This window comes from Convolutriloba macropyga, chromosome 3, assembly GCF_964194025.1.
Source record: "Convolutriloba macropyga chromosome 3, txConMacr16.3, whole genome shotgun sequence".
NCBI classification, from domain to species: Eukaryota; Metazoa; Xenacoelomorpha; order Acoela; family Convolutidae; genus Convolutriloba; species Convolutriloba macropyga.
The window spans coordinates 54,016,528-54,044,134 of NC_134470.1; the positions used below are offsets into that span (position 1 = coordinate 54,016,528).

At 33.3% G+C, this 27,607-nt stretch overlaps 1 protein-coding gene across 4 annotated transcripts in view; it reads right to left on the reverse strand.

Moving 5' to 3' along the window:
- Positions 1 to 19,941, reverse strand: part of LOC142336282 (uncharacterized) — an 85,007-nt gene extending 65,066 nt beyond the window's left edge. The window contains exons 1-3 of one of the 4 annotated variants that reach the window (XM_075384991.1): positions 2,874 to 3,081; positions 2,364 to 2,545; positions 1,966 to 2,031 (exon numbers count right to left, since the gene is read on the reverse strand). The gene's annotated coding sequence lies outside the window, so the exon portion shown is untranslated. Of the gene's footprint in view, positions 1 to 1,965; positions 2,032 to 2,361; positions 2,546 to 2,873; positions 3,082 to 17,521; positions 17,624 to 19,859 lie in introns of those variants that run through there. The other 3 variants (XM_075384989.1, XM_075384992.1, XM_075384993.1) reach the window with 3 other exon arrangements.
- Between the last annotated feature and the right edge of the window lie 7,666 nt (positions 19,942 to 27,607).

A 27,607-nucleotide genomic window follows, 5' to 3' on the forward strand; every position in this document is an offset into this window, starting at 1 on the left:
TGCCTTCTGGTTTAGGTGCTGCTCCCTCGTGGGCCTCAGTAATGCACCCTTTCTAGTCATCAAAGAAACTAATGATTCTCATGAACAAGCTAAGATTTCCCCATCCTCCTTTGTGGAGCCTACACAACCCAGTTTTTTGTGCCTTTTCTCTTTTTCTCTCGCTTTTCTTGCTCCTCGCGCTGTTTGGTTTTTAAGAGTTTTGTTTTTCTGTTTCGCCTGCCTTGCCCCTTTTTCGCTCTTTTTTCGTTTTTTTTTGTCGTCTGCGCTCCTCTTTTCTTGCTCCCTTCCTGTTTTTGTCTTAGCTTTTTTGGGTCTCTTTCTTTTCTTTGACGTCTAGACTGCCTTCTGGTTTAGATGCTGCTCCCTCGTGGGCCTCAGGAATGCACCCTTTCTAGTCATCAAAGAAACTAAAGATTCTCATGAACAAGCTTAGACTTCCCCATCCTCCTTTGTGGAGCCTACACAACCCAGTTTTTTGTGCCTTTTCTCTTTTTCTCTCGCTTTTCTTGCTCCTCGCTGTTTGGTTTTAAACAGTTTTGTTTTTCTGTTTCGCCTGCCTCGCCCCTTTTTTGCTCTTTTTTCGTTTTTTGTCGTCCGCGCTCCTCTTTTCTTGCTCCCTTCCTGTTTTTGTCTTAGCTTTTTTGGGTCTCTTTCTTTTCTTTGACGTCTAGACTGCCTTCTGGTTTAGGTGCCGCTCCCTCGTGGGCCTCAGCAATGCACCCTTTCTAGTCATCAAAGAAACTAAAGATTCTCATGAACAAGCTAAGACTTCCCCATCCTCCTTTGTGGAGCCTACACAACCCAGTTTTTTGTGCCTTTTCTCTTTTTCTCTCGCTTTTCTTGCTCCTCGCGCTGTTTGGTTTTTAAGAGTTTTGTTTTTCTGTTTCGCCTGCCTTGCCCCTTTTTCGCTCTTTTTTCGTTTTTTTTTGTCGTCTGCGCTCCTCTTTTCTTGCTCCCTTCCTGTTTTTGTCTTAGCTTTTTTGGGTCTCTTTCTTTTCTTTGACGTCTAGACTGCCTTCTGGTTTAGATGCTGCTCCCTCGTGGGCCTCAGCAATGCACCCTTTCTAGTCATCAAAGAAACTAAAGATTCTCATGAACAAGCTAAGACTTTTTCCCCATTCGACTGTGTACATATAATTTACCTTAATTTTTCAGGTAATTTTACCTGAAATTTTTTTACCTGAACCGGTTCAGGTAGTTTTGCCTTGCCTGAACTTTACCTTAACACACCTGAACGCACCTTAATTTTACCTTAAATCCGTTAGTTTGTACCTGAAAATTACCTGAAAAATTAAGGGGGCACCACCTGAACTTTTACCTGAACATACCTTAACTTACCTTAAAAACACCTTAATTTTTTACCTTAATTTTTAAGGTAAATTTACCTTAACTAATATAATTTACCTTAAAAGTTCAGGTTAAATTTAAGGTATTTTTAAGGTAAATTTCAGGTGTTTTTTCAGGTATTTTTACCTTAAATTTTAAGGTAATTTTTGCGCGTTTTTCAGGTAAGTTTAGGTAATTTTACCTTAACTGTTCAGGTGTGTTTTTCAGGTAAATTTAAGGTATGTTCAGGTAAAAGTTCAGGTGGTGCCCCCTTAATTTTTCAGGTAATTTTCAGGTAAAGTTGAGGTAAGTTAAGGTAAGTTCAGGTAAGGCAAAACTACCTGAACGTTTCAGGTAAGTTAAGGTATTTTTTCAGGTAAATTTACCTGAACTTTATTTAGTGTGAAGGTATTTTTTCAGGTAAATTTACCTGAACTTTATTTAGTGTGTGCCTACATTACATGCTTGCATTATGCAAAAACGGAAACGATCCGTATTGCTTTCCGATTCCTTTTGAAAAACTTTAGAATGGGAAAAGGCAGCATGGCAATATGATATACATAATTATTGTTATATGGAAGTGCCGGCACCCAATTTTGGAACTGCGTTTCATCTGAAACGGATGCAAATTCGACTTACCTCTTTGACTCAAACAACTCTTCGCTAAATTGAAGTCTAACTACACTGGTTTGTTATGAAATGTAACTGTTTAACAGGGTGCCGTGAATATTAGCCGAAAGGAAAATTAGCCGAATGGAATATTAGCCGAAAAGTAGATTTTAACCAATCAGATTTCAGAACGGCCGTGATATTTTGTTCGGTTGTGATAGATTCATATCAAGTCCCATAGGCCGCTGAGGCATGGCCGTGGCCCGCGAGGCATGGCCAAATGCATTATTTTCATGTGTAAGTGAGTTAGATAATTGCGCGTCCCACTTATGTTTGCTTACCGCAATTATCTCATGCAATTAGTTCTTCTAGTGTGCCTTCTTTTGACTTTTTCGGCTAATTTTCACGTCGGCTAATATTCCGGACACCGTTTAACAGGATGGTGAGAATTGAGGTTGGTTAATAAATTGTCACGCTTTCCAAATTGTGAATTGATGAGTTCAAATTCCGAACAGATTATTAAGTTTGTTTACTAGACAATTATTAAGAAGTTTAATTTCGCGGGAGAGCGTAATTTCCCAGTTCGCGTTTAAAAGTGTGAACAACGTAGCTAGGGATTAGAGCCGAACGGGCGCAGAGCCGAATGAGACGAAATTGAGTATATCTGAGCCCAATGCTTAAATTTTATTGGTCAAATAATCTGATTGGTTTAAAGTACTAAATAGGTAAGAATATGGCGAATTATTCAGTTGTCGGGGGGTTGCGACTGCGGATAGACCTTCGTTACGGTATTTTGAAAGTATTTTTCACAAGTGATTGCCGTAATAAGTAATAAGTTATTACGGGAAATTTTCAAACATCACCAATCAGAGCACAAAAAATATTCGACTTTAGCTCCTCATTTGATTTCATTCTGCTCAGCGCCCGTTCGGCTCTACCTACGCCCTCCGTGAACAATGTGTACGCCTATACACACAATCTGGGTTTATTTCAAAAAACCAACTCAACGATGCAACATAAATGAGCAATAATAAAGTGTGAACAAATTTCTCCCAATATCTGTTAAAGATTAAATGCGATAAAGCCGAACGGAAACAAGCGTGAACACGAATTATGCTCTTCTAAAACTTGGCTCCGAAAAATTTCTGCTACGTTTTGACTATGGCGACATTTTAAAGTCAAACATTAGATATTCATCACATGATTAACAGTTGACTTTGATTGACTACCGGCCAAACAAATTAGACGAAAAGCAAACATTCAGAATAAAATTTATGTTATTTAAACTTACTTAGATTATGTTGCAATGCTTAATAGGGGTTAAAATAATGATTCGAAAATTATTATCCTGGTTTTCGTAGAACACGTGGAAATAACTCATAAGCTACGCCCATAATTATGAGTTTTGACTATAATGGCGACATTTTCAAGTTAAATATTGGACTCTGCATCACATGATAGAGACTACACATAGATAGGTGACGTCTTAACAAATAGACGTACCAAAATGTAGAAATTTCAACGAATGTGATTGGTTGAGAAGTTTAAAACACTGTACCTTTATGCGTTCAATTAGCCTAAATTTGACATAGCCTAATGCTAGATTATAATTTTTACCGCATCTGGCCATGCCTCGCAGGCCATGGCCATGCCTCAGCGGCCCGTGGGACTTGATATGAATCTATCACAACCGAACGTGAGACCACTTTCCCCGCAAAAAATAGTGTATTTTTGCTTTTTCGGCTTATCGCAATTTCTGAGCAATTTTACGTTAACGCGCATGTCCTATTTTAAAACACGGAGAATTTGTTGAGCAATCAGCCAATCAGAAAACATTCCCATTTTCTCGATTGTGATTGGCCAGCAATAAAATTTCTATATTTTGGTACGTCTGCCATTTTCACTAGCGCCACATAGAGAGACTACCGACCAATCAAACGCGCCCTTAATGCCGGTTTAAACTTAAGGTGATAAAAACAAACTTAATCTGATTTGCAAAATCTTGAAAGAAATAAGCCAGAAGTGGATTTTGACAATTTTACCCTCCCTTGAGTGTTGAATATATACATAACAAAAGACATATCGAAAGAAAACCAGTACCTTGGAGGGAGCTTTGATTAATGTATCATAGCCGAACAAGGATTTAAAATTTTTCTCTGACCGGTAAATTGATATACCTCACGGGGAAAAGAAAAAATTTAAATTGTGACATTGTAAAGTGGTTTTTGCTTAATAACAATAAATAAAACTAATTATCAGTAATTTCACTTAGCATACTCTTTAAATCCCTCTCAAAGGGATCAATTTTTTTCGTTATTGCCATATAGTATTAAAGACTATTTCACTGACCCAGAGATAGGGTTACCTACTCACCTATTATTTATTAACACAATTAAACAATGTACAGTGTTAATTTCATATAAAAATTACACTAAAATTAAACATCAAAATTGTGCTAGACCTATAAAAATATAATACGTGTGTAATATGAAAATTACACGGAAAGGCAACGATAGGAAGTGTTTTGACAATTTAAATTCCTTTTGAAGAAAACCCTCAAGGTCTAGTACAATTGAATTGATTCTCAATATTGCAGTAAATGACAATTATTGGGATAAAATGTTTTACTACATAAACAAAATAGAATTTTAGAAAGGCACCCATCGAATCAGCTGTCAAATTTTTATGCTATCGTGTGAGCGTAACGGGGTCCTGCGTTATATAGTTCGTGGCTGAAGCCGTTAGCATCGTGCAAGATAACATGAAGACGTAAATTTTCTGACACTTTCAGGATATTTTACGATTAAATGCGAAAAAAGACAAATCCTTTCGTAAACTGTTTTCAAACAATGCTTACAAATAACTATTTGATCAAAATTCTGTGCAAAATGTTTTTCGACTTGATAAGCAGTGACCCAACAAGTAGACTAATGGATCTTCTTCTGAAAAATTTTAAGTATCGAACTCGCTAATATTTTGGACCCTCAAAGAATGAAGAAATAATCTTTGCAATTTTAAGAAAGGCAGGCAGGCTATGTCATTACAGAGAAATTATTACTGACAAGGCACGGCATAAACTTATGTTGTTAACTGATTGCACGTTGTGTTCTCAGTGCCATAGTTCACCGACCATGATAAGAGCACAAGTATTACCCAAAAAACTCAATAATGGGTCTTCTGGGGGAATATTTTATTGATTGAGATGGCTTCTATTTTGAACCTCCAAAAAGTGAAGAATTAGGACTGTCATTTTAAAAAAGCGAGCGAATTTTTATTTACAGACCAATTATTACCGACTAGGCACCACATAAGCTCTTGTTGGTAATTGATTGCATGTTCTTTTCTCTGTCCAATATTTCTCCGTTTGAATATTTAAAAAACACAAAATGATGTCAAACTGAATTTCTGTTTAGCAAGAGTACGGTTAATGGTGCATCTATGATGTTTTCTGATTGGCTGAGATCTATCTTTTTCTAATTTCTCTGAAAAGGCTATAGTTTTGAGTTACATCTAGAATGAACACACCTAAACATGGAGAAAAAAAACATCCGAGGGCAACTGGTCAATCTTCTTAAATCTTGCATGCCACTTCTAGGTCAGAGTTTACATTTTTTTTTTGCTTCCTTGCTAAAATTTGAAAGACCGGGAGCTACTGAATTAGGTATGCAGTCTTATGTTCTTCTTATTAATGACTTATTCGTCAAACCATTTTCCATGATAACAACCTTATTTATTTTGAAAAGCAATCTTGACTTCATAAAGCAGCCAGAAATTGAAGGAAAACAAACACCATCTTCGTAGTACAATTTGTCAGTGCAGCTTTCTCCAGAGACAATTGTCCGTCTAATTAGATATAATTGGAAAACAATTCTTTGTATCTTGAAAGCACCACTCAAAAATTTTTTTCAATATTGTATTATTTTTTGTCACCTCTCCATTGGCGAATAACTCAGATTAAGAGGCAACTCCCGATTCAAGAGAAATAGCGTCCAAGCCTACAAAAATAGAAAGTTGTCATTGTAAAAACATAACCCGGGTCGAGGTTTTTGGGTAAATTTTCGTAAGAAATGCGGTGAATGCGGTGAATTTTCGTAAGAAATGCGGTGATTGCGGTGAATGCGGTGAAAAAAAATAATTCACCGCTTTTCACCGCATTTCTTACAAAAATTCACCACCAAATTCACCGCATTTCTTACAAAAATTCACCGCATAGACTATTATGGCAAAATAATGTAAGAAATGCGGTGAATGCGGTGAAAAAAAAACAATTCACCGCTTTCTCTCAAGCGGTGAATTATTTTTTCTCACCGCTAGATGCGGTGAAAAAAAAATAATTCACCACATTTCACCGCATTTCTTACAAAAATTCACCGCATATGGTTTCCAAAGTTTACTCAATCTGATTTAAATTCACAAGAATTAACAAACAAGTAAGTGACAGTTGGCGCAGTGGAATAAGCATTGGAAGGCATGCAGGAGGTCAGAGGTTCGAACCCGTTTAGGGACGATTCTTTTTTGTAAGAATACTGAGAACGCGGTGAAAAAAAATAATTCACCGCGATTCACCGCATTCACCGCAAAAAGATGTAAGAAATACGCGGTGAAAATTATTTTTTTTTCACCGCATTTCACCGCATTTCTTACGAAAATTCACCACCAAACCTCGACCCGGGAAGTACAAGACAATGATTGGTTAATCAACAATCACATGGAGTTGTTAAGCGTGCTTTTGACTTTATTTATTCGTTCTGATTTGAAAAGACGCTGATAAACGGATTGCAAACATAAGCAAACATATTACACGAAACATAATAGAATTTGTCTTCGATGATGAGAGGATGGATGAAACTTTAAAGGAAACTCTCTGCAACTGTGTTATTGAAAAGCTGCCTGATAAATAGATTCAAGATATGAAAACCAGGAGAGCCATTGGATAGACCCGGACTTTATTGAGATTTTCTGGTGGATCCCCAGAAGTTCCGGAAGTCCTGAAAAGAAGTACTAATAAGACAAGGATTTCAGCCAACCACCCAACTTGTCTCATTCCCCTATACACTACCCGTGTATAGTGAAATGAAACAAGTTGTGCGTCTAACTGAAATCCTTGTTTCATCCACTACTCCATATTTACCCATATATGAAGCAGTTTCACTTCTTACGCAATAAAAAAACAATCATTTCTTGTCTCACTTAGTGCAAATCACAAGTACAGAGTTAAGCAGGTAATTAACCGTTATCAGACGGATAGTTTGGGTTCTATCAGTGAAACTGCTTGCAGATCCCCACTGACTTCAGTGGACGTCCCCAGATACTAGTGTAACTAATGAGACTGTGTAAAAAGCACGTAAAACCAACTTGCGAAACTTGTGAAGCCACTTTGTGCATAACTTGAACAAAAAACCAGCTTAACTCTACACTTTTATGTTAAATTTTTATAGTTTTTAGTAGAATCCATAATCCATAATCCATAATCAATAATCCATACTCCTACAAAATTAATCCATCCTCCTAATTAATTTTTATATATAATATTTTATAAAATAAATAAAAATATTAATAAGAAGAATATTGATAGAATAAAAATAATATTAAGAATAATAATAATAATAACAATAATAATAATAGTAATAATAATAATAATAATAATAATAATAATAATAATAATGATAATAAATATAATAATAATAATAAAAAATATTAATAACAAAAATAAATATAATAAGAATCATAATAATTAGAATAATAAAAATAATAAAATAAATATCTTATTTATAATGAACCATCCTAATATGTTTCTTAACAAAAGAGCTATTTAATTCAGCACATACAGAACATGAAATCTTTTCTGAACAACAATCTTTACATACATTGCTGGTTTTATAGAAGCAATCTATATCCCTATCGTTTTTACATAAACAACAACTTTTAGTTGTTTTATTATTAGTTATATCTCTTATGTCTGTAATACCATTTTTTAAAGCCCATCTCTTAACTCTTTTGTAAACTCTTTTTTAATCTCTTCTTTTAACATTTTTTTAATATCCTCTTTTAAATCTTTTGACATTTTTTAAATCTCTTCGTTATTTGGTTGACTTAAAGCCACAAGAGCAGCCGAATCTAGATTAATAGTAGGATCAAGGATGGGATCAATGATAGGATCAATAGACTTGCCACTTCGTGGATCTCCAAAGGATTTTGTTTCATCAACAGAGTCGCCACTACGCGGATCAGTGAAGGAGTTTGACTCATCAACAAAAAGATCAATATTTTAATTAAGGCTAGGATTAGCATCAATAATATCCTTCAACCTAAAATTACAATTATAATCTTCAACAACACAAACACCTTTGATTGATTTATAAACGCATACACATTTACCTATTTTATCTTTATGAAAGGTTTGATAATGGAAAACTAGATTTGCAGTAGTACCACACTTATATTTACAATTATTCGCTGAACATTTAATAGTCATTATTAATACCGAACCAAAATTTCAATTAAATTTCTAGAGTGATCTTTAGATTTGAAACACTCATCTAAATATTCATAACCCAAAGTATTAAAAGTAGTATAGTTACATCTTTTATCTAAAATCAGTTCATTCCTTTGAGCCAATTTATCTCTAATATATTTAACAAAATCATCACTGAATTCTTCATTCTTGTTATTTAGATCATATAAACCACCTTTACCCCTTTTTTACAAAACCTTTGTGATTTTATTTATATATCTATCATATAACAAATTTGATTTGGTTTGGTTTTCATTTAAGCGTTCTATTTCAAATGAGTCTATTCTTATATGATTATCATTATTAAAAATCTGGGAAGCAGGTTCCCTGATGGACAGAGTCCCATTATCATTACTATTAACATTAAGATTATCATTATCTGTGAAGCAGGTGGGACTTCGTCCAGCCACTTCGTGGGTCGGGGTACCAAGGACTTTGTCCCCTCCCTGATCATTAACATTATTATTATCATTATCATTATCATTAACATTACTCCAACCATAACTATGGTGAAATGTGGATGGAGCCCTTAAACCATTAACAAATGTATTTGTTTTATTTAAAATAGTACTTGCACCCCCATCATAAAAATAATAGTTCTTATTTCAGCATCTTGAGCCATATAATTATACAATGTAGAAACCCCAGCAATAATTCCAAAAATAATTGATGTGGGCTTTAAAAAATTGGCTCCAACTATTTCTTTTAATAAAACATCATCCCGTATTTCAATACCTTTTGATTGAAGAAGATAACTAAAATAGAACTCTTAATATGATTCGTAATAAGTATCACGGTTAATATTATTTCTATCTGTGGAATTTATCATTAGTGGTTTCATATATGCATTAACTTTATTTTTCTCATCGCTTGATAGTTTACCCTTTAAACCAAGAGCTTTTAAATCTATGTCACCAACTCTTGAATCATATATCGTAGTTTTTTTAATATCAATAATAATAATAATAGTATCCTCTTTCTTATTATATTTAATTATACCATAGCAATGTTCAGGAGCCACTCCATCTGTGATATTATAATGGTTAATATTTAGGTCTTTAACTATCTCATGAAAGTCATGTTTAGGATTAAATATTGAATTAAAATTGTCAAATAGATCGGCTCCATTATAAGTTGTTATATCACAACTGTTATATTGTTATATAGTATCAGAACTGATTCTTGCTAAATTATTTATCTGGGCTGGCTGATGACACATTACAATCATTTGAATATTATGATGTCTTCCTTCTGTGAAATAATGATTTATATGACTATTAAAATTATTACCCATATCATCAAGAACAATTACACTATCTTTGAACTTAGGATTTGTGATATTAAAACCATCATAAACTCTTTTAGTTTCTGGATTGATCTAATCCCTTTCATCTTTGCATACTATAGTTATGGACCTCTGGTCATGTTCCACTATAGACATTTCTCTTCTTAAACCCCTTCTTCTTGAACTTCATCAACAGAAAGTGCTTGCAAGTTATCATAAATTTCTTCCAAAACTTTAGCTAGGGGTTTATTTTTATTTTTTACTAATGTCAATATGTTTTACCTCTACTTGCTTAGTTTTATCTTTACTATAATCACTCTCTTTATAAGTATAAGGACTTAATCCCAGTTCCAGTTCCTCCAAAAACTGTAGTATGAATTGGCGACTTTTTAAACTCAAATCTCATTAGACTTTTATCTACAAGTCCACCAAACATCTCTTCTAGTTTTGTATACTTACTTGGCATTTAATCATATATTATAAAACATACTATAATTAAGATAATAACTACTATAAATACCCTACGCTTCTCCACTTTTATATATCAAATTTTTTATATAATAAAATGTTGATCTTAACCTTTGCGGAATTTAATAATAAATATAACGTTGAGAATAAACTATGAGTAATAATGAAATAGAAGATATTGGTAGATATATAAGTTTAATACCAATAGAAATTGTAATGAGAGGTCAGACACCAGGTAACATTAATGATAACAACTTCAACATTATTGTTAATCTACATCCAACTGATGGTACTCATTGGGTTTTAGTTATGAGGAGAGATGGTGGCCCCACATATTACTTTGATTGTTTTGGTGTTGAGACTCCTCCATTATTCACAGGAGAATATGTTGATCTAGGGTCTGATGAGAGAATACAAGAATATGATGAATCTTATTGTGGTGCTTATTGTTTATATATGATCTATCTTTTTGATAGAGGATTTAGAATGAAGAAAGCCCCTGATATTCTAATTAATCAAGTTAAATATCCTAAAGTTTGTGATGAGTGCTTTTGTTTAGATTGCAATGTTTAAGATGGCAAAGCATCGGTGAAACCGCTTCACGGATGGTCGGAGACCCATAAAGATAATATTATCAATAATGTCAATCAGGGAACCTGCTTCGCAGATAATAATGACAAAGATAATGCCAAGGGGTTCCAACCACGGCCTATGGCTGATGACAATGTCAATGTCAATGATAATGTCAAAAATAATGTCAATGATAATGACAAAGATTATGTCAAAGATAATGTCAAAGGGTTTCACCAACAGCCCAAGGCCGATGTCAATGTCAACGATAATTTTAAAGATAGTGATGATGCTGTTGAATATATCTATGTGAGAAGTGAACAAAATCTGCCTAAGTTGAAAGCTACAGAAAATCTAGGAAGTAGTTAAATTAACAAGGCTTCTTTTAATATAAACGGAAGTCTACAATTGGGTTTGAGTGATGCAGATATTATTGATAATGCTGCAATCTCTGAGAACTTTAGATGTGTAATATCCGGTCCTAGTGAATGTGGTAAGACAATCTTATTAAAGGAATTAATCATAAGTAATATATATTTTGACAAACTATACATCATTGGTCCTACTGGTGATCAATATGAAGGTGTAGAGAGTTATAAAGATAAAGCAAGTGTTGAGTTTATTAAAGATGTAAAAGATTTACCCTCTCCAGATCAACTACCAAAAGACTTAAAGAAACTTATGATATTTGATGATGTTAAGAACCAGTTATTAATGAATACTTCTGTAGAGGTAGACGTAATAATTGTAATATGATATATCTTAATCAAAATCTATTCTCATTAGATAGACATAGTGTTAGAGAGAATTGTGATCTATTTACTTTATTTGAACAAAGAAGTTAAGCCCTCAGATCTATATATATATCAAGATTTCTTTAAAGATGCTGAACTTGCTTCTAAAGATTTTACTAAATTATGCAATGAAGTATGGAGAGAACCTTATAACTACCTTGTTATTGAGATATCTAGAAATAAATAAAAATATTAATGGTAAATTAAGAATTAATTGGGATTGGAGAGTTTTGTAGTTTAAGTTTATCTATATATTTATATCTATAATAAGAAAAAACATTATATTCCATCTTTAATAAGAATAAATATTATATTCTATCTACATTTATATGATGATTATGATCTATCTACATATAGATAATGATTGTACTCTATCTATAATAAGAGTAAAAAATTATATTCTATCTATATACAGATAATGATTATACTCTATCTAAAATAGATAAGAATATTATCTATCTATAAGAGCAGATGAATATTATCCTCCTTATAGTAGATGAATTTTATACTCTATGTTATATAGATAATGATTATACTCTATCTATAAGAATAAATATTTTTCTCTTTCTATTATAGTAGATAAGAATAATATCTGTCCATAATAGTAGATGAATATTGCTATATCTAAATCTATATCTATTTCTATAATAGTAGATAAGAATAATATCTATCTATTATAGAAGATAATGTCTATTCTCTATCTATAAGAGTAGAAGAATATTAATCTATATCTATATTCACATCTATAATAGTAGATAAGAATAATATCTATTATAGTAGATAAGAAAAATATCTATGTCTATAATAGTAGATGAATATTATTCTGTCTCTATGTCTATATCTATATTTATATCTATATCTATAACTATAATGGCAGATGAGTATTAATAAACCTGTCTACAAACTTGAATGTTATGGTTTTCGAGGAAAACTTATTTCTATCTGTGGAATTTATCATTAGTGGTTTCATATATGCATTAACTTTATTTTTCTCATCGCTTGATAGTTTACCCTTTAAACCAAGAGCTTTTAAATCTATGTCACCAACTCTTGAATCATATATCGTAGTTTTTTAATATCAATAATAATAATAATAGTATCCTCTTTCTTATTATATTTAATTATACCATAGCAATGTTCAGGAGCCACTCCATCTGTGATATTATAATGGTTAATATTTAGGTCTTTAACTATCTCATGAAAGTCATGTTTGGGATTAAATATTGAATTAAAATTATCAAATAGATCGGCTCCATTATAAGTTGTTATATCACAACTGTTATATTGTTATATAGTATCAGAACTGATTCTTGCTAAATTATTTATCTGGGCTGGCTGATGACACATTACAATCATTTGAATATTATGATGTCTTCCTTCTGTGAAATAATGATTTATATGACTATTAAAATTATTGCCCATATCATCAAGAACAATTACACTATCTTTGAACTTAGGATTTGTGATATTAAAACCATCATAAACTCTTTTAGTTTCTGGATTGATCTAATCCCTTTCATCTTTGCATACTATAGTTATGGACCTCTGGTCATGTTCCACTATAGACATTTCTCTTCTTAAACCCCTTCTTCTTGAACTTCATCAACAGAAAGTGCTTGCAAGTTATCATAAATTTCTTCCAAAACTTTAGCTAGGGGTTTATCTTTATTTTTTACTAATGTCAATATGTTTTACCTCTACTTGCTTAGTTTTATCTTTACTATAATCACTCTTTTTATAAGTATAAGGACTTAATCCCAGTTCCAGTTCCTCCAAAAACTGTAGTATGAATTGGCGACTTTTTAAACTCAAATCTCATTAGACTTTTATCTACAAGTCCACCAAACATCTCTTCTAGTTTTGTATACTTACTTGGCATTTAATCATATATTATAAAACATACTATAATTAAGATAATAACTACTATAAATACCCTACGCTTCTCCACTTTTATATATCAAATTTTTTATATAATAAAATGTTGATCTTAACCTTTGCGGAATTTAATAATAAATATAACGTTGAGAATAAACTATGAGTAATAATGAAATAGAAGATATTGGTAGATATATAAGTTTAATACCAATAGAAATTGTAATGAGAGGTCAGACACCAGGTAACATTAATGATAACAACTTCAACTTTATTGTTAATCTACATCCAACTGATGGTACTCATTGGGTTTTAGTTATGAGGAGAGATGGTGGCCCCACATATTACTTTGATTGTTTTGGTGTTGAGACTCCTCCATTATTCACAGGAGAATATGTTGATCTAGGGTCTGATGAGCGAATACAAGAATATGATGAATCTTATTGTGGTGCTTATTGTTTATATATGATCTATCTTTTTGATAGAGGATTTAGAATGAAGAAAGCCCCTGATATTCTAATTAATCAAGTTAAATATCCTAAAGTTTGTGATGAGTGCTTTTGTTTAGATTGCAATGTTTATGATGGCAAAGCATCGGTGAAACCGCTTCACGGATGGTCGGAGACCCATAAAGATAATATTATCAATAATGTCAATCAGGGAACCTGCTTCGCAGATAATAATGACAAAGATAATGCCAAGGGGTTCCAACCACGGCCTATGGCTGATGACAATGTCAATGTCAATGATAATGTCAAAAATAATGTCAATGATAATGACAAAGATTATGTCAAAGATAATGTCAAAGGGTTTCACCAACAGCCCAAGGCCGATGTCAATGTCAACGATAATTTTAAAGATAGTGATGATGCTGTTGAATATATCTATGTGAGAAGTGAACAAAATCTGCCTAAGTTGAAAGCTACAGAAAATCTAGGAAGTAGTTAAATTAACAAGGCTTCTTTTAATATAAACGGAAGTCTACAATTGGGTTTGAGTGATGCAGATATTATTGATAATGCTGCAATCTCTGAGAACTTTAGATGTGTAATATCCGGTCCTAGTGAATGTGGTAAGACAATCTTATTAAAGGAATTAATCATAAGTAATATATATTTTGACAAACTATACATCATTGGTCCTACTGGTGATCAATATGAAGGTGTAGAGAGTTATAAAGATAAAGCAAGTGTTGAGTTTATTAAAGATGTAAAAGATTTACCCCTCTCCAGATCAACTACCAAAAGACTTAAAGAAACTTATGATATTTGATGATGTTAAGAACCAGTTATTAATGAATACTTCTGTAGAGGTAGACGTAATAATTGTAATATGATATATCTTAATCAAAATCTATTCTCATTAGATAGACATAGTGTTAGAGAGAATTGTGATCTATTTACTTTATTTGAACAAAGAAGTTAAGCCCTCAGATCTATATATATATCAAGATTTCTTTAAAGATGCTGAACTTGCTTCTAAAGATTTTACTAAATTATGCAATGAAGTATGGAGAAAACCTTATAACTACCTTGTTATTGAGATATCTAGAAATAAATAAAAATATTAATGGTAAATTAAGAATTAATTGGGATTGGAGAGTTTTGTAGTTTAAGTTTATCTATATATTTATATCTATAATAAGAAAAAACATTATATTCCATCTTTAATAAGAATAAATATTATATTCTATCTACATTTATATGATGATTATGATCTATCTACATATAGATAATGATTGTACTCTATCTATAATAAGAGTAAAAAATTATATTCTATCTATATACAGATAATGATTATACTCTATCTAAAATAGATAAGAATATTATCTATCTATAAGAGCAGATGAATATTATCCTCCTTATAGTAGATGAATTTTATACTCTATGTTATAAAGATAATGATTATACTCTATCTATAAGAATAAATATTTTTCTCTTTCTATTATAGTAGATAAGAATAATATCTGCCCATAATAGTAGATGAATATTGCTATATCTAAATCTATATCTATTTCTATAATAGTAGATAAGAATAATATCTATCTATTATAGAAGATAATGTCTATTCTCTATCTATAAGAGTAGAAGAATATTAATCTATATCTATATTCACATCTATAATAGTAGATAAGAATAATATCTATTATAGTAGATAAGAAAAATATCTATGTCTATAATAGTAGATGAATATTATTCTGTCTCTATGTCTATATCTATATTTATATCTATATCTATAACTATAATGGCAGATGAGTATTAATAAACCTGTCTACAAACTTGAATGTTATGGTTTTCGAGGAAAACTTTTCGAATTTTTGAAAAACTATCTTACTAACCGTTAACAATACGTTGAAAATGATCCAGAAAGCACTCATTTAGAAGGAAAATTAATTACGGCGTTCCCCAGGGTTCTGTTTTAGGCCCACTTTTGTTTCTTAAGTACATAAATGACCTCCCTAGCTGTGCTATGAACTCAAAAATAGTCTCTTTTGCCGACGATACTACTGTAACTAATGCATGCTATGATGGCTACAAAAGTTTTGCTGATGATATGCGATTAGTATCAAATTGGTTTATAGACGATCATTTAACTGTGAATCCTGAAAAGTGCTGCCATATGACGTTCGGGAGAAAACCAAAAAACGTGAAAACTTCTAAAGCCACATCAGAGACTGGTAATACAAATTCGTGCAAATATCTTGGTCTAATTGTTGGTAGCTCGTTGAAATTTGTAGATCAAATCAAAAAGGTTCAAAACAAGTTGTGCAAGTTCTGTGGAGTAATGTACAAGGCTCGATACGTTTTTTCAAGGGCAAATTTTTTGATATTTTATAATGCTTATGCAAAGTCACTAATTCAATATGCAGTTTTATTTACGGAAACACAAACAAAGTTTTAGTAGATGGAATTGTAAAAATGCAGAAGCGGATCATAAGAGCAATTTTTTTCAAACGGAAGTGTGACAGCGTTTCCAATATCATGGATAAAAACAACATCCTAACCGTCTACGAATTGTACATTGCAGAGCTTCTCAACGAAATGTTTAGGCAATAGAGGGGTAGATCAAATTTTGATCATTTGAACTTTGAGCGACAGAAGGGACGTCGTCCGACTAGAGGCAAAACAAGGGGAACACTGCTAAAACGTAAACACTGCTCAAATGTTATGATAAACGCGCTGAAAAACCAAATACGTAACGCATATAATTTTGTTTAAGAGAATGCACTTTTCCCAAAAAATATAAATAAAATGTCCAATGCTGAATACTGAAAGTTTTTTAAGGTATTCGTTAACTTTTATATAAAACAAAATCAATCAATAATCAAACTGTTCTTTTGAGTCGCCTAACTTTTTCTGTTTTTGGTGCTCTTCGATTCTTTCTCTGGTCCTCTACTAGTTGAGTCTACAACTCGTTAGAGAACCCTCCAGTCCGTTTTCTTTTGTAACTTTCTACAAATTTGTTAATTATACCTGGTAAACTAATTCAAATTCAAATTCAAGGATCTAACCGCAAAAAATTTGCTTACAATTTTTTATAGTGTGAGATCTGAAGAGACTTAAGGTCGAAAACGTTTTTGTTCACAGGTTTAAGTAAAAAGCTTACAAAGACTATGTAAAAGCATGTAAAAATCATGTAAAAGCCAGATTTATCGTGTGTTACTCTTTTCCCGAAAACTCGAGTGCCGACACACGATTTTTCATGTGATCTCACACGAGTGAGTTTAAGAGTGTACAATTCTCAGAAATTCGCTGTATTAGAAGTTAATTCTGAATCACCCCCTCGAGCTAAGATACTGAGTCTGTTTGCGAGTGCATTCTTCTTTCGTTGCTGGTATTTTTCCAGTGTTACTGTAGTGATCAGATTAATTTTGCTCTCGAGTGTCAAAAAGAGGTTCGCATAACCGCGAAAAATTTGACATTATACATGCATACATTAGTACGTTCGCATTACGCAAAACAGGAAACGATCCGTTCTGCTTTCCGATTCTTTTTAAAAACTTTAGAATAGGAAAAGGCGGCATGGCAATATGATACATAATTATTGTTATAAGGACGTGCCGGCACCCAAAATTCGACTTACCTCTTTGACATAAACAACTCTTCGCTAAATTGGAGTCAACTAAACTGCTTCGTTATGAAATGTAACTGTTTAACAGGATGTTAGTGAAACCCTATTTGGGTGCTAGGAAAATTGGCCGACAGGGCGTTTAGCCAACATAAAAAAAATGAAATTTAGCCGACAGTTTTATCATACAATTCGTCATAAAAGTCTCATTGGTCCATAAATTGGTCCATAAAAGTCTCAGTAGTTCGGTTGTGATAGACTCATATCAAGTCCCACGGGCCGCTGAGGCATGGCCATGGCCACCGAGGCATGGCCAGATGCGGTTAAATACGGTCCGACCACGAATAGACATTCGCTACTCAAGTTGGTGAAGAAAATGCGGTACAGTTGTCCGCTTACGAAATAGTGTTTTAAATTGGCCAATCACAGCTTTAGAATCAGCTTTATTGCTCATCTATATATTAATCGCGTGAACACATAAGGAGGCATGTTTTAGAGGCATCACTGATCAGCATGTTTTAACAGTACTACCGAAGAGCACGGTTAAGCGGTTGTCTAATTGGGGTTAATGACCGAAAAAGTGTGCTTTAAGGTCATTAACCGATTAATGTTTCTAAAAGGTCATTGACCGAAAAGTGTTGCCAAAAGGTCATTGACCGAAAGGTGTTGCCAAAAGGTCATTGACCCAAAATGTTGCTAAGAGGTCGTGTCATCCACCGAAAAATGCTTTGCGAAAAAGCGTGCTATCAGAATTTATGAAAAAGACAGTAATCGGTGTTGCAATAAACAAAAACAATAGTGTCGAAAAAATCATTGGCCGATTAGTTGTTCAATAAGAAGTCTGTGACCAGAAACTTCTTCAGAAAACGGTCTGTGACCGAAAAGTTTTTGATACTGAAAAGGTGAAAAGGTAAATGATCGAAATTGTGTCAAGAGAAATAGGGTTTTATGACCGAAGAAATTGTTTTTCGTAATTCATTGTCAAAAAATTGTTATTGATGAAAAAGGTGTTGTTGAAATATTGTGAAGGAAAAGTCACTCTCCGAAAATGTCATGGATTGCAGTTTGGATGATGGAAATTTGTTTTGTTTAAGATTCACTGTACGAAAGTTTTTTCAATACAGAAGAATTCAGCGAACAAATTTTAAAAGACACAAAAGGTGCCGATTCAAAACCAAAATTAGGTGCCAAAAAATAAAATTTAGGTGACAAAACTGAGGTCTTGAAGTAAATACATTTTTTAGCATTCAGTGGAGGACTTTCATGTAAAGGGCTGTTACTGATAAATTATTGCATACAAATTATGATGAGTATATAATATTCCTTCTTTAGTTTTTTCGAAGAAAATTTTGTTGGTGGCATTAGCCAGCACGTAAACTCAGTTCTGTGTTTGTTGACTTCTTAAAAGCATTCGCAAAGGCATGCCAACAATTACTTTTTATCAGCACATTACTCGTCCTGGGCACATATATCCTGTTCTCATTAGCACATTCATCCGTTTTATGAGAACCGGAATTCATTGTCTCACCCAGGATCTGTTTTCTCTTCTTTTGAACTGTTGTATCTCTCTCTCTCTTCAGTTTTTTCCTCTATCTTTCTTTTCTGTTGTTTGATCTTCTATTTTTTCTGCTCTTCAAGTTTTATCTAACTGTGATATTTTTGCCCTCAAATTGTTGCTTTTGCTTTTTGTGCCTGCTCACTATCTTGCTGTTCTTGTACTTTCTCTCTCTCTCTCTTATGGTTGCGGCTTCTTTCTTTTTGCTGTCCCATTTTCCTTCATTCTATCGCTTTCGTTTTTTCTTGCGTTCTTTCTCTCGCTCACTTCCCTTTTCCCTCCTTTCTCTGTCTTTTTCTTTCCTGATGTTTTTACTAACTTCTTCTTTTTTTGTCTGTTTTGATTCACTTTTTTGTGTCCTATTGTTTTCCTTACGGTGGGTTTCTGTTGTTGTTACTGTTTTTGTTGCATTCTATTCTTTCTGTTCTTTCTTCTCTCATCAATTTCGATTTTTCGTGCTCTTTTTCACGTTATTTTCGTTTTGGCTCCCGTTGGCTTTCTCCCAGACTCTTGTTTTTTTTTGGTTTTCCTTCACTGCTTTCAACCTTCTTTTGTTCTGTCTTTTTGGTTTTTTTCGTATTTTTAAACTTATGTGCTCTCCACTGATTATATTTTTCTGCTGCTATCGATCTCTCTTTCTCTCCCTCTTTATACCTCATTCAATCTTTTTTGATTTTTAATGCTCTGTGATATTGTCTATTAATCTGAACTCGCATAACGCCCTGGCTGTCGGCTAAACGCCCTGTCGGCCAATACGGCGGCCACCACAATCTGGGTTTATTTCTCAGAAATACCAACTCAACGATGCAACATAAATGAGCAACGATAATGTATGAAGAAATTTCCCCAATATCTATCTGTTAAGGCCGAAATGCGATAAAACAGAACGGAAACAAGCGTGAACGCCAAATAGTGCTTTAATAAAACTGCTTACAAAAGTTCTGCTAAGTTTTGACTATGGCGACATTTCAATAATTAAACATAAGACGCTGCATCACATGATAGAGACTACATGTAGATAGACTACCGACAAAACAAATTTAGCAAAGAGCAAGTAGACAGTCAGGTTATATTTAATGCTACATGATATTTAAATTTACCTAGATTATTCTGCAATATGCTTAACGCTGTTAAAAACAATGATTTCATACTTATAGTCAGGGTTTTTGGGCTGCAGGTCGGATCGGTCAGTGACGGGCTACGTTCATAGACTCAAGAGGAGTTATTTGGTTAGCCACAAATCATTACCCGATCTTTGAAGCACTTTTAGAAACGCTACCAAGCTCAGCTCCATAATGTTGCTACATGTTTTGTGCCTGTTGGAATGTTTTGTTTCCAGATTCATGTAAGAAAAGTTTTCTATGTTTTGACCAAGAGAGATCATTATTGCCAAATAATATCAGTTTTGGGAAATATGTTGAAAACGTGCTTAAACTTTCAGCAAACAGCTGGTGGATGAATGAAAGTGAACATAAAAACATATAAAAATGAACTCTTATTGTCATACAATTCCAATTTTGGTTCAAATTTCAGGGAGATTGTTCTTGTCTCTTCTCTGAAGAACGGACTATTCTTCTAAAAAACCGGTTACTTCAAATAAATCCATTTTATGCTTAAATTACCTAATGAAATTATCAAGCTACTACTTAAAATTGCAAATGTTTCAATAAAAAAAACTCAATCGGAGGTGGTTTTTGCTTACCTATTATTTTGCGCAACAAACTTAAGCTGATAAAAAACAAAAAATTTTGCAAAAGCTTGGAAAAAAATCCAAAAGTGGACTTTCACAGTTTTTACCTATCTGTAGGGTGAGATCAAAAGAGATATCGAAAGAAAACCGAAGGAACTGAGAACTGATGGCTATTTCATTATTTCGAGAATTGAGAACGGATGGATATTTTATTGTTTCGAAATAGTATTGAATGAATCCACTTCGACAATTTTGTATGGACGAAAAGTACTAAAGGAGAATTTTGAAGAGGTCGCGTATTTTTTTTTAACAAATAATGAAAATTAATTATCATTAATTTCACGTAGCATAACTTTTACAACCCTTTCTAGGGGATCAAAGTGTTTTTGTTAGTGACATATAGTTTTAGAGACTACTTCACTGACCCAGACATAGGTTTGAACAAAAAAGATCAAAGTGTTTTTTGTTATTGCCATTTAGTTTAAAAAACTATTTTAAAGACCCAGACATATGGTTACCTTCTTATCTAATATTTACTAACATAACTAAACAATGTGAAGAATTTTAATATCAAACAAAAATTGCAATAAAACTAAACATAGAAGTTTGCTGGACCGATGAAAATGTCAACCGGGTAATGAGACGGAAAAGCAACAATAGGAAGTTAGGATTTCAAAATGTGACGGAGAAGAAAAGAGCAGGCAGTCCTTGTACCCTTCCAGAAAAATAAAATTTTTCGACAATGGTAATCTCTTTCTTATGAAGAAAACGCTCAAGGTCTAGCACAATTGATTTATTGATTTGATTCTCAACATTCCAGTAAATGAAAAATGTTTGGATAAAATGTTTAGTCGTATAAGCAAAACCGAACTTCAGAAGGGCACCTATCAAAACAGCTGTCAAATGTATATTGAAGCCTTTAAGTGTATTCGGGTTCTACGCTATATATTTCGTAGCTGACGTCGCCGGCAATATGGCATGCAGAAATAAATTTTTTGATAATTTCAGGACATTTTAGAATTAAATGCAAAAAAGATAAATTCTTTTCGTGAAGAGTGTTCAAACAACTCACAAAAACATCTGGTTTTTCAATTTTCTGAGCAAGATGTCCTCCAACAAAAAAAACTGTGACCCAACAAATTTAGAAATGGAACTATTTCCGAAAGAATTTAAGTATCGAACTAGCTATTATTTTGGACCTAAAAAACTGAAGAAAAAATCTGTTGCCATTAAGAGAAAGGAAGTTTGTCCGGGTTTTGATATAATTTTCATTTCTCAAATCTCTGAGAACGAAACAGTTTTGAGATACACCCGGAAAGAACACACCTAAAAAAGAAGAAAAAACCATCCAAGACAATTGATCAATCTCTTCAAATCTTGCATACTGCTTCTAAGTAATAATTAACACATTTTTTATGACGCTGTTTTTCATGCTGTTTTTTATGATAAAAAAAGCAAAAAAAAAATTTTCAAACTTTTTTCACCAGCACAAAATTTTTTCTTCCTAGGAATCATACAAGACTTTGTGCCCCGCATTCAAGGTGGTGGGAAGTGGCCGGTATCAGAGATGGCGGCAGGCGACGAGGTCTCGAGTAACAGATGGGCAAAAGAATGATGCTAGAAAATTTCCAGTGCAACCACGAGGATGCGGATCAGTTTACTGTCAACACATGAGGACAGATCAGATAGTTTCAAATAGCAGATACTCCCGGGCCGAGGATTTTCCCCAAAAATAACGGGGAAAAGAGTGTAAAGAGTGTATAAATAAAAAAATTACCCCCCTATTTCTCCGCTTAATTAAGGGTGGAAGAGTGTAATTATAGGAGTGTAATTTTAAAAAATAAAGGTGGAAGGAGTTAATGAGGATTGATCCCCCCATCTTCCCCCTGTCGAACATGTTACTTCAATTGTCTGCATTAACCATTGCGCCAACTGACACTAGGATCAGATGTTTCAATTTGGTTATATTAGTAATTGTGTAAGAGTGTAATTTTTTATCATTCCACCCTAAATTACACTCTTTGTAAAGAGTGTAAAAAGAGTGGAGAAAATAGTGTAAATAAAGTGTAATTTTTTAAAATTACACTCTTACCCTCTTTTCCCCTATAAATAGCAGTGGAAACCGCATTACACCCTAATCCCCGCTAATTAGGGGTGGATTAGGGGTGAAACCTCGGCCCGGGCTATACAGAATTTCAAGAACAGCAGATGAAAGTGAAGGTAGCTAAAGTGAAGTGGAAAGGAAACACAGTGAGAATGAACACAGTAACTGAAACGTTTTTAAATATATTTTTTTTTCATAAGCTCACTTTATAATGTCCTGCTTTATAAACCCTATTTTTTTAACGCATCTTTCTTGGTGAATAATTTTTTTGCGATTCTCAGATAACGGATATTTTTCATGCTGTTCAGTTCGATAACAAGAAAAAAATCATAATAATCATTAGCTATATAGAAATGAAATTTATTGTGTTCAGAATAAGATCAGATGTGTTCTCTGAATATTATCATGAAATTTCCAGAAAGTGCCATGAGCAGAACTCTGGCCATAGTAAAATCATAAGGAGTTCTCATGATTCAACAGTGAAATATAAAGAGACTCAGGCCCGGGTGCGTAATAATATCAGTTTTCGTTAAGCATGTTGCAAACAGGCATCAATTTTCAGCAAACATAGCTGGTGGATGAACGATATCAAACTTAAAAACATAAAATTGACCTTTTTTTGTCATACATTTCCAACTTTTTGTTGTTACTTTAAAGACATCGTTCTTGCCTCACTTTTCTAGAGAAAAACGGACTAATTTTCAAAAAAAGCAAACTTCAAATAGAAACATTTTATATGCTTATATGACCTGATAAAAATATCAAGCTACTATTTCAGATTGCAAATAATTTATTAAAAAACTCAATAAAATGTGGGTTTTGCTCACCATTAATTTGTGCAAAAAACTTAAGTTGATAAAAACTAGCTTAAACTGATTAACCAAATCTTGAAAGGGAAAAGCCTATAGTAGATTTTCGCAATTTTTTCCTCCGCTTAGAGTTGATATCCAAAAACATATCGAAAGAAAACCAGGTCATTGGTGGGGACTGTGAAATTGTAATGTTGTTTTGTTAACAATTAATAATATAAATTTGTTATCAGTAATTTCACGTAGCATGCTCGTAGCAGACATGGAGCTAACTTCTTACCTGTTATTTACTATTAGAATAATTTAATGTACAAAATATTAATTTCGTGGAAAAAATAACACAAAAATTTAACATGATTTAACAAAATTACACTCTTATGAAAACTACACGGAACAATACTGAATTTCTCGTTTAGGAGTTATGTTTTGAAAATGTGACAGAGGAGACAAAACAAGCATCTGTTGTACTTTTCCGTACAAACACCAAGTGTTCTGACAAAATAAAACAGTTTATCATCACAGAAACGCTAAAGTGCTAGTACAATTGTTTTTATTATCAACGTTCCAGTAAATGAAAAAGGTTGTGATAAAATGTTTTATTAAATAAGCAAATAGATTCCCAGAATGGTGGTCATTCAAATAGTTGTCACATTTACATGGAAGCTTGTAAGAGCTACCGGGTCCAACGCTATATAGTTCGCAGCTGAGGCCACCAGCGTCATGCAATTTGACATGCAGCAATTAATTTCAAGAACTGTCAGGATTAATTGCAAAAATTGATAATTTCTTTGCGTGAATGGTTTTCAAACAATTCTTACAAATAACGGGTGGTTCAAAATTCTAAACGGGTTTTTTAACGAACTAAATTGCGATCCAACGAATGCAACGAATTAACGAATGGATCTTTTTTGCAGAGTTTTAAGTACCGAACGCGTTATTAATTTTAAACTTTCAAACAGTGAAGAAATTGAATTTTGTCATTTCGATAAAGTCATTTAAAAAAAACCATACAGTCTGCCTAATTAGATAGCAGTTACTATCAACTAGGCATTTTATAAACTCATTGCTCTTTTCTCTGTCACATAGTTCTCCGGTTGAGTATCAAAAAGACGCAAAACTTTACGTTCAAATAGCGCTTGTAGTCGAACTAACTTGCGGTTTAGCATGAAGGTGGATAACGGTGCAGATATGATGTTTTAAGATTGATTGCGATATATTGTTTTTCTACAGTCTCTGAGAAGGATATAGTTTTGAGTTACTTTTAGAATGAACAAATCTAAATATGTAAAAAAAACCTTCCATGACAATTGATCAACTTCTTCAAATCTTGTATACTGCTTCTAAGTCAAATTTTAAACTTTTTTGCTTTCTCTCCAAAATGGAAAACACCAGGTGCAACCAAATTTGTTATTCAGTCATTCATTTTTGTGATAACAACCTTATTTCTTTTGAAAAAAATCCTGACTTCAGAACGCAGCAACAAAGTGAAGAGAAACTTTAATTTTCATTTTAGTACAATTTGTCAGTCCCAGTTTTTGCCTGAGAACAATTGTCCCTCGAATTTGAGCTAGTAGATAACATTGGAAAAAATCTTTGTTTCTTGAAATCACCACTCTAATTTTACTTCATCGTTGTGATCCTCTTTTTAAATCTCTCCGGTGGCGATTAGCTTAAAAGAAGAGTCAACTCCCAGTTAAGAGCATTAGCACACAAAACCTACAAATAAAAAAAATTACCATTTTTAAGCAACAGTTGGAACGCAGCGGATCATTTCAAAGAAAATATAATGGATATTTTATTCGATCAGGAGACGATAGTTGAACTTTATGTGTTGTATAAAAATCCTGACAAATATTTTTTCATAAAGGATTCCTCTTTATGAAACCCAGTGGAGCTATTGGATGGACCAAGAACTTTTTGAAATTTTCAGATGGATTCCAGCAAGTCTTTGAAGTCCTCATATCACAACAACAAGACAAATTTTCCATTACCAGATACAACTCCAAATCCATCAATACCTGAAGTGTAACGGGTTACCCCAGCAGTCCTGAGATTCTACCAGTCGCTCTTCGCTTTGAACCAAAAACGAAGAATTTGTATCAACTCAATTGCTTATCTACCTAGAGACAACCGTTTCTCTGATTATTGATTTTATTGTTCCGGAAATTTTTTTAGTTAGCAGTTTCCTGTATGCTGTTTTGTAAAGAAGTTTTCATTTTTTATTCTCCTTTTTTCATATCTACAAAAATTTCGTTCTCAGAATTTAATAGCAACAGAGGGCAACTGTGTTACCAAGTGCCAACTGCTCAAATATATGCGCACTGAATTGGCACACGTTTATCCTTAACAGGGTTAGATAATAGAATTTTTCTTCTAAAATGTTATCAAATTGCCACTGTTGATTCCGTTCCATGTGTTTCATCCATTATACCAATTATAAAAAGTTAAATGTCACTTCATTCTGTGGTTTTGATTGCAAAACAAAGTGCAATTCAGTCGTCTACCTACTGTTAATGTTCTCAATATATTTCCAACTCTAGGCAAAGGTTTCCTTACTTGCAAACCAGAGACACTAAGAAAATCATGTGATCACTGAATGCAGAACACTCTTTCTCGCAATCGCATTCAAAGATAAAAATTCATATTCAATTTTAGAAATAAAAAAGAGCTAGTAAATGCTATCAGTTAAGCACAAAGATTTGGATAAGATACTTAAGGTGATTGTTCAAATATTATTAGGTTTCTAAGATCTAAACAAAACATCCATAAATGAAGAGAAGTTGATCAAAACTACCTAATGGTAGTGAGGATAATTCATCCTAGAGTGTGTTTTACTCTACTTATTTGCTGTAGGCTTTGCCAGGCGAAAACACGCTTTTAACTACAGTTGGGTTTCGCTGGCCGATATAAGTACTATATTCTATACCTGATCTTGCGGCGCGGAACCAAAGAGATTGAAGCCACTGACTTTGAATTAAGAATAAAAGAATAAAAGTGAAGGTGTTATCAACAAATAAAATCAGGTGAACAGACGTGCCTGATCACAAGGCGGGAAATACTAATCAGCTGATTAAAATCAAATTGAAGCGGGGAAATGTGAAATACTGACTAAAGGTGAAATAAGAACGACGGCAAACTGAAATTTGAACTAAATTATAACAACGTATTAAATTTTTCTTTGCTAGAAAAAGTGAACGACTAATGATGAATATACAGGTATCAAATACCCCTTTGAGTGAGATTGTAAGATCAGAACAATTTTTAAAAAAAATAATAACAAAATTTACAAATTTAAAACTTGGTCCCCGATTAAATATGTAAAAGCAATATTTTTGCTGGTTATCATAGCTAGCAATAATTATTATAATAAAATTGAGTTTGAATGAGTTCGTTTATCAGAGTTTGAAAATCAATGTTTCTTGGTTCTCGTCTTCATACACCGTCATTGAGATGTCGTTTTCTTCGAGAGTCGGGGTCCTCTGATCTCTTAAGGCACGTACTCTCGGATCAGATGGCTAGACAGTCCCGATGACTGGCGAGATGCTTATTTCGTCCGGAACTTCCCCAGCAGTGGACTGAACGGTTTCCAACACTGAAACGTTTGGTGGCTGAACATTTTTCAAGTGACCTGCTCTACGTGGTCTTTTCGGTGGTGCTAAAAATTCCGAGTCTGGAAAACAATCCTCGAAACCATAGTATGACGGCCTTCGACGGTTTCAACCTGAAGACAGTTTGTCTTTGGTAGTTGACTGTGAAGTGGCGGCGGAACTTGCTTTAACACTGAGGTTCGGGCAATTCGGGAGGGAATGATGAGTTGGCTTGGTGACCCAGGGTTGGTTAGTTCTTGTTGGTTTCTCTGTGCAGAGAAATTTGAAAGTCTTGAAGAGAATACTCTTCAAGAAGATACTCCTCTATCTGGTTCTCGTCGCTTGTGTTTCAATTT